The sequence below is a fragment of the Epinephelus moara genome, chromosome 17, assembly GCF_006386435.1.
Source record: "Epinephelus moara isolate mb chromosome 17, YSFRI_EMoa_1.0, whole genome shotgun sequence".
Lineage (NCBI taxonomy): Eukaryota > Metazoa > Chordata > Actinopteri > Perciformes > Serranidae > Epinephelus > Epinephelus moara.
The window spans coordinates 16,616,650-16,634,338 of record NC_065522.1 but is presented as its reverse complement, the minus strand read 5'-3'; positions in this window follow the sequence as shown (position 1 = coordinate 16,634,338).

The window sequence follows — 17,689 nt, the reverse complement described above, 5'->3', positions numbered from 1 at the left end:
ATAAAACAACAGTTGCATTAAAGACATGATTAAAATAACAATAAAAATCAGCAGCAACAGCAGCAAGACAGTTCTGCTGCGTGGTTTGTGTGAGTGGGTGGACTGTACATCTTGTTTCTGACAACCTGAGGGTAAATGCTGTCTCTGAAGCACCTGATCTGGTTTCTGATGCTCGCCCAATGCTTTCAAGATGAAAGAGCTGTGAATAAACCACACACAGGACGTTTGGAGTGCCCAGCGCTGCTTGCTGCACACAACACTTACAGAAAGAGTTGTGCAGCTCATAGAGTTGTGGTTTTTCTTGACCACTGGTCTCTGATGCTAATTGCAGTTTTATTGATAAAATGTGGTGCTTGTCATTGATTTAAAAAACATGTCCAGCTTTGCTTTGGTTGATCAGAAAAAGTATGTCAGAGAGCAGAAAGTCTTTGTTGAACGTTTCTCACTCTAAAGTTAAGGGTCTAGATTTAGTGGCATCTAGCGGTGAGGTTGCATAACTGAAACTTCACTCGTGAGCCAAGCGTGTAAAAGAGCTACGGTGGCCGCAAACGTTCATATCCAGAGCCAGTGTTTGATTTGTCCGTTCTTGGGCTATTGTTAAAACAACATGGCGGACTCCATGGTAGAGGTCCCACTGTGTACGTAGATAGAAACGGCCCTTTCTAAGGTAACGACAACAGAATTCTTAGTTTCAGGTGATAATAAACTAATTAAAACATAGTTTAGAATATTATACTCCATTCCTGCCAATATATGCCCCTAAATCCTACACACTGGAGCTTTAAAGTTAGGCAAATTTAAATGCAATATCTTCGGTAGCACCAACATTCTTGCACACATTGGCGTGGATCCCAGACTAAAAGACCAGGTCAGAGAGGCAGCCCAAGTGGCCCTCTCACCTTAAATGAAAGCAGTGACTTACATGTTGAAATTCAGCCATGGCACACTGAAATGCAAGTTTAAGGACATTAGTTCAAGAACCTGTTGATGGATAAAACACCATGGTCCTTTTGTGCTACTATCTATGCTTCAAGCTAACTGTGCTAGTATACAATAAGCTAGTTAGCTAACCTGCTGATCAGAGGTAGGAACGAAAATCCAAATAATTTCGTCCAGTTCAGTCAAAAAAAAAAAATCATGATTATGTAGTTTGTTCGCCTTCTTTGTAAGCTCTTGCTTCTGACTGTCTTCGGCTCAGTAGTGAGTTCAGTTTAGTTGATGTTTCAGGCTGTCACACTCAACAAAGTTTGGTCTAGTCGCAGTAAGACTATCCTGTTAGTAGCCTACAACAGCAGCCAACTTTTATTTGCTTTGTATTTACTTACATAACTCTCTCTAAAGCCTAGTTCACATTACGCGATTTTCATCCTGATTTTGCATCGCGGAGACTATCGTAATCTTTGGAGTGTTCATACGTGGTGACGTGTGTTTCTGTCAGTGGGAGTCTTGTCAACTGCTTGTGTACACCACAAGATTTCTCCACCGAGCCCTCGCCGACAGAGCCCCAGATAATGTGGTGACGTCACCAAACTTGGAGACGACACATCATAAAGGCATAGATATTCTTTATTGTCCAGGGTCCAAACACAACGCGCTCCCCGTGATTCCATGGACGCCACCATTGTTGTTGTTGCTTGCCGGCCGGCTTGTCAGTGTTGCCAGATCTTGGGAGAGAAACAAGAAACCAGGGCTATGGAAACAAGCCCAGAAGAAGCGACTGCAGTCCGACATACTATCATGCGTTTAAATAACTTAATAGACGGATATATATAGAGAAAGGTGACGTTTAGAGAGCAAGCCCAAATAAGCAACTCCACTTTAGAAACATGCCCAAAGTCGTGGCTAATAAGTGGACCTGGCAACCCTGCGACTTGTCCTCCTCACATTTCTTCCGTCCTCCTGCGTGCTGACGTGGGACGTATCCCGCCTCTCATTGGCTGATTGGCTGATCTTTGTCAGTTGTGTCAGCCTTCTCCAGTTTTCTAGCATGCCAGATATCCAGTACCAGTCACAGAGGGCGACTTGCTTGTAGGCTTGTTCACACATGAGGACTCGTCGTGGATCTGCCGACTCACCTCTGACCCAAGGTGGCTGTCAAGATCCTCTGCAACGTCAAAATTGCAATGAAATTCATGTAATGTGAACTAGGCTTTAATTGTAGTTGACCCATAGGTTGGTCCTCCAGCTCCGGCGTTTTAGTTGCAGTCACCATATCTTGACTTTTTTGCATGTCAATCTCGTTGTTGCGTTAACCTCAGCATTTGTATATTGTGTTTCATATCATAGGCCTAGAAATACAATTTATCAGACTTGGATCCTCAGGTCACACTGTAAATTAACTTACTGTATTATTATTGTAGGCTACATTACTGAACACCTCTGCTGCTGCTGCTGCTGCTGCTGTTGCTGCTGCTGTCCATCTGGGATCATTAAAACCAGTGGTTTCTCAGTTTTTAGTCCATTCGTGACACATCTCTTATACCTAACATCCCATCTGTCCACTTCACCAAGCATCCATTGGCTCCCATTAATTTTTGACAACCTACCAACAATGAACAGGAAGTCTGCTTTAATTTTTTTGTCAGATACATTGCTGTTAAGTTGATAAAAAAAAACGCACAAGCCTGCTTTGTAAAGGTTCAGACAAAAGATAACGCTTAGATCAGTTGTAGGAGCTAAAGATGCAAACATACTGGTATGGGTTTAAAAAAAAACATATTTGCGATTTCTATTTATGTTCAGCTCTAAAGTTTCTTCAAGTTTGCTGGTTGTTTTTTGGCTCTGCCCGGAGATTTATTTCTATCCATCAAATTCCTTCTGGCTCCTGAACAGGTTTTGCAAGGCTTAGAGAAATGTTTGGATACATAAAACTATAATGTGGTGGGTAGGGGGGCAAGGGAGGAAGGAAGGATAGTGGGGAGATGGCTGAAAGGGAAAGTCAAAAGTGAGAGGAAAAGGCAAGCGGAAAGGAGGAGCGGGAAGAGCACAATGAATCACTGGCGACTCATTCATCCTTTTGGGGGAATAGCGATCGATAGGCGGTTGGGCAGATTAATGGGAGAGAAAGACAAGTACGGCCGGGGAGGAAGCCCACACACACCTGCAGGGCCATTGATTGGTGCACTGTAAGTGGCTCTCGGTATGCGATTGGTTCCGCTGAGCCAGAGGTACCGCGTTTACCTTGACAAGAGGTGTGTGCGTGGGTGTACGAGCGTGTCTCCATGTGTGGTTGCAAACACTTTTCGGTGTTGTTAGGGCACGCTGTGTGTGCAGATAGCAGCCAAAGCTTGATAAGCACCCAGCGAAGGAGAGCGCCGCAGAGCAATTATTCCAAATGACTCAAAGGCGAGACGGGGAGAGGGAGGACGGAAGGAGGAGAAACAGAGGGGGGTAAAATAGAAAAAAGAGGGGATGGAGAGGAAGAGGGAGATGGTAGTGGGTGAGAAAGAAAGAAAATGGACAAAGTGGAAGAGACATGTTGAAATGGAATAAATGGCAGAGGTAAGAGACAAAGGGAGGACGAGGGGGAGTCAAACAGACAGAAAGCATGTCAGACAAAGAGAAGAGACATTAGTACGACTGTCAGTTAAAATGATGAACTCCTCTTCTGTCTAGATCTCTTCTATTTCTTAGATCTCTCCATGTCTGCATCTCACTCTCCATCTGTTGTCTTCTGCTAATGTCTCCATCTCCTTTCCCAAGCCCTTTCTATCATTCTCCCTCCCCTCTGTCAGTCCCCCCTGACAGGGAGGTGAGTCAGACCGTGAAGAAGGCCGTCGCTGCACTGTTGAAAAGAGCCAGGATCAGAACTTCGGGGGAAACTTGATTCTTTTCTTTTGGCAATTTGAAACTGCCAAGATCGGAAGTGTCACGAGGTTGTTTGAGGAACCCCATAGAGAGCGATGAGAGTATTTCATTACAGTCATGATGCCTTCTGTCAGTTTCACTTTCCAAAGAAAGACTTGAGAGTGATGAACCAAAAGCCACTGCTGGAACTGTTTTAAAAGGATCATCTTGAAAAATGACTGTGGACAACATACATTAGTCTTTTAAAGTAACCCCAGGAGGGACATTTGTTTAAGTGAGTTGCACAAAAACCATTAGCTGATTGATCATATATTATTTATATCAATGATTGTGATTGATTCATTGTCTCGGTCATTTATCAAGCAAAAAGACTTCCCAGCTTCTAGTATCATATCTGCTGTCTGCTCTGCCACATGCTAACTCCCACTTATTCCCGCCATTTCCATCATCTGACCTTCCCCGCCCACCTGCTCACCTGCTTTCCATTTCCCTCATTAGTCTTGCAGTATATACACCGACCCCTTTGCACTCATTCCCTGCCAGATCGTCTTGTTAGCGCTCACCCTAGCTTTCCAGCCTTTGTTCTGCCTGACCTGCTGCTCAATTGGATTGATGATGCTATTCCTAACCCCTTTTTGGATAAGTTTGCCTGATCTATCTGCCTGCCTGGTGTTGACCCTGCAATCCATCCAATAGTACTTAGAATATTTCAGTCTAGGCTAAAGTGGTGGGCCGACCCTCAGGCTGACATTTCCGTGCCTAATATTGGCAAACGTCCACTAGTTCAACTCTAAAATTGGGAGGATTTTTTGCTTTTCTCTGCTGGGTATCTTCCCACAAACTTAAATATATTTTATTGGGATTTTATATGATAGACCAACACAAGGTAGCGCATAATTGTGAAGTGGAAGGAAAATTATACGTGGTGTTCAAGATTTTTTACAAATAAAAATCTGAAAAGTGTGGCCTGCATATGTATTCAGCCCCCTTTATTCCGATACCCCTAAATAAAACCCAGCGCAACCACCTGCCTTCAGAATTCACCTAATTAGTAAACAGAGTCCACCTGTGTGTACTTCAATCCCAGTACAAATGCAGCTGTTCTGTGAAGGCCTCAGAGGTTTGTTAGAGGACATTAGTGAACAATCAGCATCATGAAGACTAAGGAACACACCAGATGGGTCAGGGATAAAGTTGTGGAGAAGTTTAAAGCAGGGTTAGGTTATAAAAACTTATCCCAAGCTTTGAACATCTCACGGAACACTGTTCAATCCATCATCCGAAAATGGAAAGCGTATGGCACAACTGCAAACCTACCAAGACATGGCCGTCCACCTAAACTGACAGGCCGGGCAAGGAGAGGACAACTATTAGTCGTGCTACCCATAAATCTGGCTTTTATGGAAGAGTGGCAAGAAGAAAGCCATTGTTGAAAGAAAGCAAAAAGAAGTCGCGTTTGCTGTTTGCCACAAGCCATGTAAGGGACACAGCAAAGAAGAAGGTGCTCTGGTCAGATGAGACCTAAATTGAACTTTTTGGCCTACATGCAAAACGCTATGTGTGGCGGAAACCTAACACTGCGCATCAACCTGAACACACCATCCCCACCGTGAAACGTGGTGGCAGCATCATGCTGTGGGTAGACTCGCCAGTCAGTCTTTAGACGCTTTGCTTAACTAAAGACTGATGACTTTCTCCCTGATTTTGTGATTAGATGGGCGGATACAGTTTAAAAAAACTCCCTACGTTGCTGCAATGGAATGTTTTAGATCAAAGCATATTCAGTCAAAGTCCAGACCTAAATCCTGTTCAGAATCTGTGGCAAGACTTGAAGATTGCTGTTCATGGACGCTCTCCATCCAATCTGACTGAACTGGAGCTATTTTGCAAAGAACAATGGGCAAAGATTGCAGTCTCTAGATGTGCAAAGCTGGTAGAGACATACGTTAAAGCATGTAGACATGTTGCAGGAGAAATCGAAAATAAAATTATGAACCTGAAAATCAGCAAAATGTAGTTAGTTACATTTTTTGTGGAGGAAGAGGTGACCCAGTACTCTTTTTTTTCCCACCATTGTCCTCTTGTGTATTCACTACTGGAAGGTATTTAACTGTTGGCCACTTAGCACCCTCAGAGGAATGTGTTTCAGATCATTGCTCAAGAGTATTTTATCAGTGAAAATAGATTTTTTTTTTTTTACTTCTGCCACTCAGTCTTTCCCAGTTTTCTTTGGATTGTCTGCCAAGAAATTTATCTAATTCAAGTACCCAAAAACTTCCCAAAAATCTAAAGTGCTGCTGAGTGTCTTTGAGGTACCTTTTGCATCTCTGAGGCCCCCAAGGAATACTGAAAGGGTAAGGCACTGTACTTTCAAAGGTTTCAGTCCTGTTAAGCGTACTATATTTTAACACAATTGCTTCAAGGACAAAGAGTTCAATTCCCACCGGGGCATCCAAAGTTAATGTATGCGCTCATGGTGCTGGAAGGCGCTTTGGATATAAAAAAAAAAGTGCCACCGAAGCTTATTTTTTGCCTTTGACTTGCCCTGAAGAAAACTGAGACGTACTCCAAAGAATTTGTCACTTTCAGCCCGTTTCAGTGGCCATTCACTTCACAGACTGTAGCCGTTCTCTTCTCCACTTGCTTTGTTGCGGAGGTTTCCCCATCTTGCCTCTGCCTCCCAGCTTGCTCTCCGCAACGTGCTCATTCCTATCTGTTTCCAGGACTGTCTCCCTTATCCATTTTTGTTTTTACTTCATTTGCTCTCAATGCGTCTAGCAGCATCTTTTCATTCAGTGCATATTCTGTCTCCTTTAGCCCAAATCTCTCTCCCGCTCTCTCCTCATCTCACATGAGTTCGGTATCCTTGTTTCAACCCTGTTTTTTTCACCTTGCTTTGTTTTGTTTATTCTCTTCATGTCTCTTTCTGTGTCCCTGGGTCCAGAACTCTCTGCTAATCTGAGCGTTATTTTCAACCAGACCCTGAAAGCAGTCCAGCCATTCCCTTTGAGACTGAGGACCTTTCAACTCGAAAAGGAATGCACACAGAAATCTGCACATACACACAAACACGTACATACCTCAGCCTGTGCACACACAAACACAAATATACCCCAAAATACACAAAGTATACCTCAGAGCATCTGCAAAGCTATGCTTATAACAAGTGTAAAATATTGAATTACTGAATTATAGTTTGTCCATTTGCGGAAATACTAATCTTTCCATTAGTACTGTGACATGTAAAGTCCAGTTACATACAGTAAACTGCACTACACTGCATGTTATCCCTTATTACTCCTCCGCCCCTCCCCGTCCCACTTCTTCTTGCCTAGTATGCCATATTTAATAAAGCAGACATGCCATTAATATGTAGTCCTTATCTTGTCCTGCTAAATCTGACTCATTTACGTGGACTGCGGTATTGCAGTTTTAAACATGACATCACCATGACCACAGCATTTCCTGATAAGCTTAACCCATATGTAGAGTATGCATCATTGGATCAAGTACTGTGGAGTATTTCAGCTTCAGTCACGTTCCAAAGGACATCGTAAACTGTAGATCTGTATTAGTGTTTGCTTTAAGATGTTTAAAATATGCAAAGACAAGGCTCTAATTAGTGTTATAGATAGATTGGTATAATGGGTTAACATGGCAGGAGGACGAGGTACACGGCGCTTAAATACTTAAAGGATGAGGGTGTTTGTATTCTGTGCTTTTCTTACTATTAACAAATCCCACAAAAAGACCCAAACCAACAATGTGTTAGCTCGTTTAGTTTGTTCGTTTTCCATAGGTTCCAATGTTGATGTAAAGCCCCTTTTGACAGTCATGGGCTGGCTTGGCTTGGTTTGGTTTGGGCCGTCAGCTCAGCTCAGCACAGCAGGGATCTGCATTTACATTACAACAGGGCTACCTTCCTGAACACGTGTCTTTATCTATTGATGGCTTGTCTTGAGTGATGACGTTTAATAGCAGCGGGCCGATCCATGGCTGAAGTCTCCTGTTATTTTTGCTGCATGTGTTTTCCACAGCAGGGCAGGTAAAAGAAGTTTACCTGTTGGAGGTGAGCTGTTTGCAGAGGTGCAGTAAGAGCCTGTTGTCTGTAGCTCTTCATCAACATCTCACTGTGACTGTTTCTACTTTCACTCTTCCTCCCTGCCGTGTTGTAACACTCGTCTTTATTGGTGAAAAGCGCCAACAGAGTTCTGCTAATTCAGTGATATGCACATTTCATTGCCCTCCTATTCCTTTTCCTTCCCTGCTTTATTTTTGTTATGTTATGTTGTGAAGCAGCAAAATAAGGAAATGTTGAGTTTTCGAGCAGCAACTTCACACAACTTCTAATACGGCAGGTAGTGAATGCCATTGTCTGGGGTTGGCTGCAGTCAGCGAGATGTCACTGCTACCTGCATGAGGGCGGGCAACCCGGTTTTTGGACCTACTCCACAGAAGGTCCATCTCCGGTGTGGCTTGGCATTGCATGGTGTGTCCAAACTGACAATGGAAGCACAATCGGCGTGGCATGGCTTTACTTGGCGCAGCCAAGAGTGACAATGGAAAAAGGGGATAAATCAGGGGTATTAATCTAGTCTAGTCTAGTCTTAATCAACCATCCTAACCAAACCCAACCTACAAACCGCAAACTTTATGCGTTATAGTAGCACAGTTGTCAGGGCTAAGGACAGAGATGCAGACTGAGCGTCACAGTGTTTGTGTAGGCCTTGTGTATGTGTATGTGAGAGAAAGAGTAACAGAGAGGGGAAAAGAAGGTGGAAGCTGAACTACTGCACGCAGTGTTTCTTTAAATCATTAATAACCCAATCAGGAGGCTGCTTTGTTTCTTTTTGACATTGGATATTTTTCTAGTAAGCTTACTGAACCTGGGGCATCGCTACCGCTAATAATAAGCTGATGGATTTATAAAGTCTACTTACAGGTCAAACGCACATAGTTGGGATTGGTGAATCAATCCAAATAGAATTATTTCCATCTCAAGTGTTTTGACTGTTCCTTCAATATAAGAAGAAAAAATACTAGACATCCTAAATACTGTTATGTATTCCTTTCCCTCCACATATTCTCTGAATGAATTAATATTCTGCGGGTCAGATGTGGCCTGCAGGCTGCTGGTTGATGATCACTGATGTAAAACAGGTTTCTAATAAATGCTTAATTTCTCAAAAAGGCTCAGACCTTACTTAAAACAGCTGGGCACTGTAGTTTTCAGGAAATGTTACTCACACTGGAGTAAAAAGAGGATTAGTTGGGGACTATTTTCACCTGCGGATTAATACACATTTGTCACAGTATTGAGTATTTAAGGCAACAGGATTGTTAATGTGGAACTGACTCGTGGTACAGGTGAATGAGCTACTGTAGGCTTTGGTTGAAAGCAAGTTTTACATCTGTTGCTCCTCTGGCCACACCCCAACAGTGACATCACAGTGTACTGAAACAACCTGTTGTACAACTCTTCATCATTACAGTAAGAACAGAAGTCAAACTACTGAAGGTCAGCACAAACAAGAGTCACAGCTGGTATGTTGCTTTTTAAAAAGCCTCATGTGGCTCTACTTTGCAGAGTGGAAACTAGGACAGGAACCTGCGTAAAAAGCTTGATCAAAAATAGGACTATAGTCTAGGAATTATCGGGTTTTCAAGATGAGATATAGATTTTTAAGGTGTTGAATCGAATCCAAGTTTTTGGGGTCTTTTTGGTCATTTTCCAACTTTACAACTCAAATACACAAGGAAAAAAAAAACATTAATAAGGCATTATGTTTAAAGCAGTGACAAGCATTGTCGCCTTACAGCAAGGGGTTCCTGCTTCTAACTCCAGGGTGGGGGAGCCCTTCTGTGCAGAGCTTACATGTTCTCCCAGTGTCAGCATGGGTTTTCTCAGGGTACTCCAGCTTCCTCCCACAGTCCAAAGACATGCAGGTTAATTGGTGACTCTAAATTGGCCATAGGTGTGAATGTGAGTGTGAATGGTTGTCTGTCTCTAAGTGTTAGTCTGGCGACCTGTCCAGGTTGTACCCCACCTTTTGCCCAATGTCAACTGAGATAGGCTCCAGGCTGTAGTTTCTTTTAAAAGCCAGTGAAAGACACACTTGTTCAGACAGGTTTTTGGGTAATTTGTATGCACCAGAGCTGTATTTATTCAAATTTTGCGTATTGTTGTTGTGTAGAGTGAATTCTCCTTTGTTTCTTGTGTGTGTGCAAATAGTTTTGCTAGTTCAATCAGGAGAGACAGAAGAATAATTTTGAGATAATATTTGACACAGATTATGAGTGTACAGATTAACAGATGATTTGTGCTGATAAGATTTAACAGAAGTCTTTGGCGCTTGGACACCAGAGGGAGATATTTTTTGATCGAGGGACATCTGAGGGGCAGCAGGATAAATCCCCCCATGGAGTCCAGACACTGGTGTTGGTGGCTGATGACTCTGAGGCTGATGAGGTGGATGAGGCTGATGAACTTGGAGACTAGGTCGTGATGGGGAGGTGGAGGGACTGGAAGAACTACGGTTGATTGTGAATCAGTTGATGACTTAATTGACCTACCCAGACAAGAGATAGTGAACATAAGTGCAAGGAGTGAATGGCAGGGTGAGGGAGAAACTTACAGCCTGAGCATGAGAGGTATCGTCTTCCTGACTGAACTTTCGCTAGAGCTTCATTTGTGCACGTTACACGATGTGGCTAACATAGTCCCTTGGTCTCTATGGTGTAGAGTTTAGATCGGGCTCAAAAAATCCAGCACGACCCCACCCGAGCCTGTGCATGTTCTGTCCGAGCCCGAGCCCGGTTTAAACCCGACATTTTTTTAAGGATACGAACGTGGACATTGAAGGCTGACTCTCGTCTTTCTTTCCATGGCAAGCCTTCGTCATGTGCCTCTGAAGTGTGGAGGTCCCCATCTTTTTGCTGTCATATACCATCATCGTGCTGCACTTGGTACACCTGGTCGGGTCACGGGTTGGGTCAGGTTCGGGTCGAGTTTGGGCAGAGAATGTAAGCTCTACTATGATGTTTTTCCTGTTGTATTTTTCCCTTGTGAGGCACTTTGTAACCTATGCCTGTGAAAAGTGCTAAAGGTATAAATTTTACTTACTTACTTTTTTACTTATTTAATGTGCAGTTTTTAAAGTTCACCAAAGTTATAAATAATTTGTTAGTTGGTTCAGGAAAATCAGCTGTTTACAGTTCTAACAGCTCCCTTCTGTGGCATAGAAATTGGACTTAAGATTGTGTTGTATGTGTTTTCCCACACCTCGACACAGTGGGTAATTTATGGAAACTAAAAAAGAAAGTGTTGTCGTTCATTAAAATTGTTCTTTGATATTGCACCTTTTTTAATTTAAACAAGGCTTAACAGTATGTTTCTTTTACCCTTTGGATAAACAGAGTCTCAGTTTCCTTCCATTCTTTGTTTACCTCTGTGTGGGGTCGAGCCAGGTGCGCCTGTGTGTTGGTTGCGCAACCACAATACTTCACATTGCACCTGCAAAGTTTACAATGAGTCTTAAATTGTGAAATGCAGCACAGTGCCAGACTGTGTTGGTGTTGTGTGGTCCTGTTTTTGCTTTTCGGTTTAGTAATTGGTCCCACTTGTGAATGCTCATAAACAATGACGTGTGAGGCTGTTGTTTCAGCCGAGCACTCTCAGCATCTTTTTATTTCATTGGAGCATATCTAAAAACATTTTTATGCATCAGATTTGCCAGCTAGAAATATTGATACCCCATCCTGTGTGGGGAAACTCCACTCCTTCTCTATTCTGAAACAAAGACTGATAGAAGAATAAATCCCTGCTGTGCTCCTTTCAACTTTAAACAAGTTCTTCATTAGAAAGCAGAACGGTGCTGGAGGACAGTGTAACCACTTATAACCACACCTTAACACTTGAATAAAAAAGTACTTGTGATTCATATTTCATCACCTTCAAGAGGCTTGCAGCTGGGTCAGTGTAACTTAATGAGACATCAGGATGGTATGGGAATTAATATATAATAATCCTGTCACACTTACTGGCCATAAAAGCTTTGATCACTGTCGAGCCCAGGAAGAGTGAGAAAGTGTGGTAGAGAGACTGCAAGTGAGAGGGGCAGCGATTCGTGTTCTCTGTCTTACACACAAATTGAATGTAATGCGGTATGAATACGTGTGTGTTTTGAGAACCCATGAGGCCAAAAGTTATTTTTGTGACTTTTGATCCAATCAATTAAAGAACACATGAAGTGAAAAATACATTAGTATCGCTGAATTCATCTCATCTTCTTTCAGATCTTAAAAACTGATGTGCTGCAGTCATATGTTTTTGTGACCTCAGCACTTCATATGTTACTCTTTCTCTTCCCACAATCCTACCAGGAAAAATCAAAACATTATTGTTATTCATTTTTACCTATTATTCAGCAGAGGGTTACATCATCAAAGCTATTTTCTTACAGATGGTACAATCTGCATTCAAACTCAGTATTTCCAAAGACTGTGCTGCTCCTTTCTAGCTATGACAGGTTGAGGTAGTGGGCAGTGTAGTGAGTGGAATGTTGACTTAAAACAATGATTTCAGTTTCAGTCATTATAACCAAATCACTGTGATGTCATGCTATCAGCAACTTCTGCTTTGCTAGCACCTTTGATAAACCACATCTACCTGCACAGAAGCTAAGCAGTGTACTGCTGGAGGCTGCAAAGACCAACCTAAAAAAAATCAGTGTCAGTTTAAGTGTATGGTATATGTGGAATATTTTCACCTCTTTACCCTACACCCTAACGGATATGGGTTACAACAGACCAACAACTTGTGTTGTGCAAAGTAAGGGCAGGCGCTGGGCGCTACTCTTGTGCCTTTTCTGTGCCAGCTTTAAAGAGTGCAGCGGCAGGTTGCGTCTGAGGTTGCTAAGTAACCTTAACAAGCACTGTAAGTTAGCCTATGTACCTGAAATCCTGAGTGCAGAGCTGATCTTCTTCCAAGTGCTTTTTGGTCTGTGGTTTGTGGGGCAGATGTAAAGCTCTGGGTAGCGCTGCACCAAAATGATCAACTTTTCCATATTTATTACAGACTGATATTTATGGGAGAAGGCGGAAAATATCTGTTGGCTGTGATTGGTTGTTTCCCATCACATGACATGCACACTGGTGCGTGCTGCTGCATTCCAAAAGTTGAACTCGGTTTTTCCCAGGGTGTAAAAACAGGCATTCAGGAACACAAGTGCACCGTGATGCGACGCTCTGGCGTTTGAGCATGCCTGCTGCGTGTCTACATTGGACACAATGAATTTGAGGCCTTAAAAAATGTGGCATGTGTACGGCCCCTAATAGAATTAGTTAGTATAACTTCTTAATTTCCCTGTCGGAAAGGGCTGTCTGACGGTAAGATAAAACTATAACAATATTCTAAATATAGTGAACACTAAAACTGATATTTATTTATTTAGGTGGCCAAAAACTAAGCAATTGAGGCAGTGCTTCTTCTGTGCTGTGTCATTATATGTGTGTGATGCCGTGGTTTCCTACCTGGAAGTTAGCGTAAACAAACTTTGTGATTCGGTCTGTAGGCTAGCCTTTTGCAGTTAACAGATATCTTGTACCACACAACGTTTTCTTCAAGATTTTTTTTTTCTTGAGCCTCATGGTTAGCCTGGAAATCCAGACTCAAATCTAGAAAGATTTTGAGTCTGGCCCTCACCCACACACCCTTCCTGCCCAAGGGGTGGCACTAACTGAGGCATTTCAAATGCCGCCGTATGCAGTTGGATAGCACGATAGCCAATCAGAGCAAATAACAAGGTGATGTATTCATTGCACTAAGCCCCATTTGTTTGCCGACCAGTGGGGCTAACTGATATATTATGTTTTTGCCGTATCCCGTCGGCAAAACAGCAAAAACGTCCTTCCTGGAAACGAAGGCTTCTAGGGCAGTCTTCTGTTCCTCTCTCAAGGAAAAAGATAAGTGTAGTTGGCTTAGCATTTCTTCCAAAGCTAAATTGAATGGACGCGTCCTTCAGCAGCTGCCATCTCTGCTGTTTACTTTTCGACTCCTACGACACAGCGCTGTCCTCATCATGTTACACCCGTCCAGAGCCTGCCTCTGTCAGATAGACTGATCTTATTGGTCCGATGGTGATTCAGCAGGCTCTGCTCATCGGGGCCAGATCCCCGTGCAGAGCAAATTCGAATTTGCTAGGGGCGGGGCATCTGGATTTCCAGGTTACCTCATGGTAGAAATGCCATCAACATGCCCGCTCATGCCCGGTAAATTCTATTGACAACTGCCTGCATTATTCACATGTGGGCTCAATCAGACACTACATGGACTTTGCACAAGGGAGCTGGCAGGGTACAGTCTGTTAATGTCCGATCCAACTGATTCAGACATTGGCGTTCTCACATAGAGCTCCTCTGGGTGATGTCTAGATAAAATCAGGTTTGCTGTGCATGTGTGAAAGGGGGTCTAGTCTCTAGCTTTGTCTTTCTGTTGGGCACATAGTGTACAGTGGCTTTTTAGAGCTTTTTATTTTAGCTGAAAATGCCTGCTGCTGGTCTAAAAGCAATGCTGTGAGACTGAGCCAAAACAGGAAGTTGCAGGCCAGGGAACCGCAATGAGCTGAAACAATCTATAGAGCTTACGATAACTACACAGATGGGTGATAATCCTCTTATATACACTTATATGATTCAATTTTATTATAAAAGATATTAATTATAGCAACTTTAATGAAGCACTAATAAGAAGCTTTTTATTATTTAAGTGTTACATTAAAGTTTCACCAATAAAACTGTACCATCTAAAAGGCTCTATACCATTACAGGTAGGTGAGAAAATATGTTTCGGACCGAGGTGCACTACTGCATTAAAGCTTTACACTGGTGCATTATTTATGTCACTGTTCAATCTTTAAAGGCAATTTACACATTCACTTCCCTATCAAGTGTACTTTGGTCTGCACTTTACCTTTTGCACAAACTGTGTTGTGTTGCCTCTGCTGCACTGCTGCGGTGTTGTTTACCTGTGTGCTTCAGGGGAACTCCTCGCCCACTGGAGTGTGATTTTTGTCAAAGCTACTGCAGCCGCTGAGCTGAACTGCCTGGTCCTCTGAAGCAACCAAAAGCACACACAGCAGCAGCAGCAGCGGCAGCAGCAGAGTTTTTATTTGAATGGAGACTCTGTCGAGAGAGATTACTCGCAAAGAAACTAGGGCAGTTGCTTTCGGTCAAGGATTGCGTCTGGCAGTCTGACCCGGGTTTCATTCTGAAGCTTCTTGTGTGACACGCATACACACACAGAGTCTCCCTCGCATCCTCTGCACTCCTCTCCTTTCCGCCCACTCTCTCTGCCTGTGGATTAGCGGTTGTTACTTCATCGCATATACAAGAGAGAGGGAGAGAAGGATCCAGAGATTGACAGTGATTGAAGAGACACAGGGGGAGAGTAACCGGGAGAGGGAAAACCGAGAAACACCTTTTCCCAATGTCAAACCAGGTTATTGTTTAATCCACTCAACACGAAGATAAGGCAGCAAACACACACACACAAACACACACAAGGGAACATAAGAAGAGATGAAACAGCATATTCCTGGAAATCACTTTCTCTCTTGACCCCTGTTTTGGATTAGATAGGACTACACACAACCATAATTCCTTTTTATTTATTTTTTTAAATCTGTGATCCAATCCCAATGCATGGTAAACACCAATTACATTTGGTCTCCTAAACCATGTCCTTGAGAGACATCCTTGTATAGAAATATGATTTCATTTCCCTGTGGTATAGGTTACTAAGGAGATTGCTCGAGAGATCCAACTATATGTCTTGTCACTTGGATAATTGAAGTTTCCACCCCAGGGGGTTCCTTAAAGCTCACTGCATTCCAAAATTGGGACTGATGACAGATTTAATTTGATGCTTTTTCTTTGTTTTTGTGAATTTATTTTTAATTGAGCATTGCTGACGTCCTTAAGTTTGGGGAATCACTCTTGAATCCAGCACATCAGTGCAACAGCGACCTGACTCTGGATACGCGGCCGAATAAGGATGGATAGATGATTACATTGGTCGTAGATTAGAAGAAGTGTTAATGATCCCCAAGAGAAAACTGGGCATAATCCTGAAAGAACTGTAATAAAGGCCGGTTACAGTGATAATCTCTCTTGCCCGAAAAGAGGTCGTTTGTCATTGTCTCAGACGAGGCGGAGATCATTATTAGAAGGGGAGCAGGAGGCTCTTAAATTCTCTGTTCACAGGGTTGTGGAAATTTGGGCTTAAATTGAAATTTAGTATGACGTTTCATGATGGAGCCTCTTTGCAGAGGATTCACCTTGTGTCTCTGGGGACTCAGCAAATCCAGTGCTGGAAAAGAAGCAGCGAACTCAGGGATTCTTCTGAAAATGAATTATCCCTCATTATAGGACTGGTGTGTAGGATTTAGGGGGATATTTTGGCAGAAATGGAACATAATAGAAGAAGTATGTTTTCTTAAGTGTATAATCACCTATAAGATCAGTCTATTTTATATCTACATTCGAAGCAGATCCTCGCCTATGGAGATCACAATGTTGCACCACCATGTTTCCACAGTAACCCAGAACAGACAAACCAAACACTGGCTATAGATAGGACCATTTGTGTTTAGGCATCTGCCAGTATAGTAAGCAGCCCCTCTGCAACAAGTTGAACAGTGTTGGAACACTTTGCTTTTGAAACTGCTTTATTCAGTGTTTTCAGAGAGGGAGGGACCTTTACGGATAATTCCTCTCTAGGGAAAAACCTCCAGAATGTGTGGATTTTAGATTATCGCTGGAAAAAAAAAGTGAGCACACATGAATGAATTGATGCCGTACCCTACGCCGTAGCCTGACGTGCACTTCCCAGAAATGTAACTACACATCGTGGCGGAGCAGACCTCCTGTCAATTTTGTAAGCTGAAACCATTTCCCTCAGTGGAAACGAAGCTTTTATTTATTTTCATTTCACAGATAAGATACAATAAATTGTGAAGACAAAATAACCTCCACAAAATGGCATTTTAAGTTTTGTGTGTGTAATTTATCCTGGCTTCATATAAGCAAAGGAAATCTCCGCTCGACGCTAGGCTAATTTATACAATGTAAAATGCCATAAGATTATGCTAATAACGTTAGCATGTTATATTTGTTTTGAAAACGTGTTTAGTACAAGACAGTTGTTTTGTCAGTGAACCTTGTGAGTTGTAATGGAGCCAAATTTTGTGACATTACCTTTGTTAAATGTTGCTGTTGTCCCTGGCTTCATATGAGTAGAGGAATAATCTGCTAGCGGATAGGCTAATTTATACAATGTAAAATGCCATAGACTTGTGCTAATAACATTAGCATGTTGTATTTGTGGGGAAAATGTGTCCAGATAAAGACAGGTGTTTGTCTGTGAATGCTGCAAGTTATAGTGAAGCTGATTTGTGTACTTGTGTTTGAAATTGTCTCTATTAAGCCATGTTTAATGTGTCATTAATGTGTGCTTAGGGTGCGTTTCGAATTAACTACATTTTACAGCACAGAAACCCCACCGCCTACTAGTATTTTGGAGGTGTACTGCAACTCCAGAGTGACACAGACACATTACTGCACGGGTTTAAATGCTCACAACGGCGTAGGCCATGTGCGTAGGCTGCGGCGTAGGCTCTGCATAGAGCTGACGCACAAGTATAAATCCCGCTTAACTGGAAGTTCACACTTAGCACACTGGAAAAGTTTAAACCAAGCCCCAACCTCCGGGGGAGATGAGTGAGACCAATGCGGAAGTGCCAAAAACTGCAGTTCACTGACTGTCCACTTGAGGCTGGCTCCGGAAGTGAGTCAATTCCCATAAACCCCCATGTTAAAATGCCCA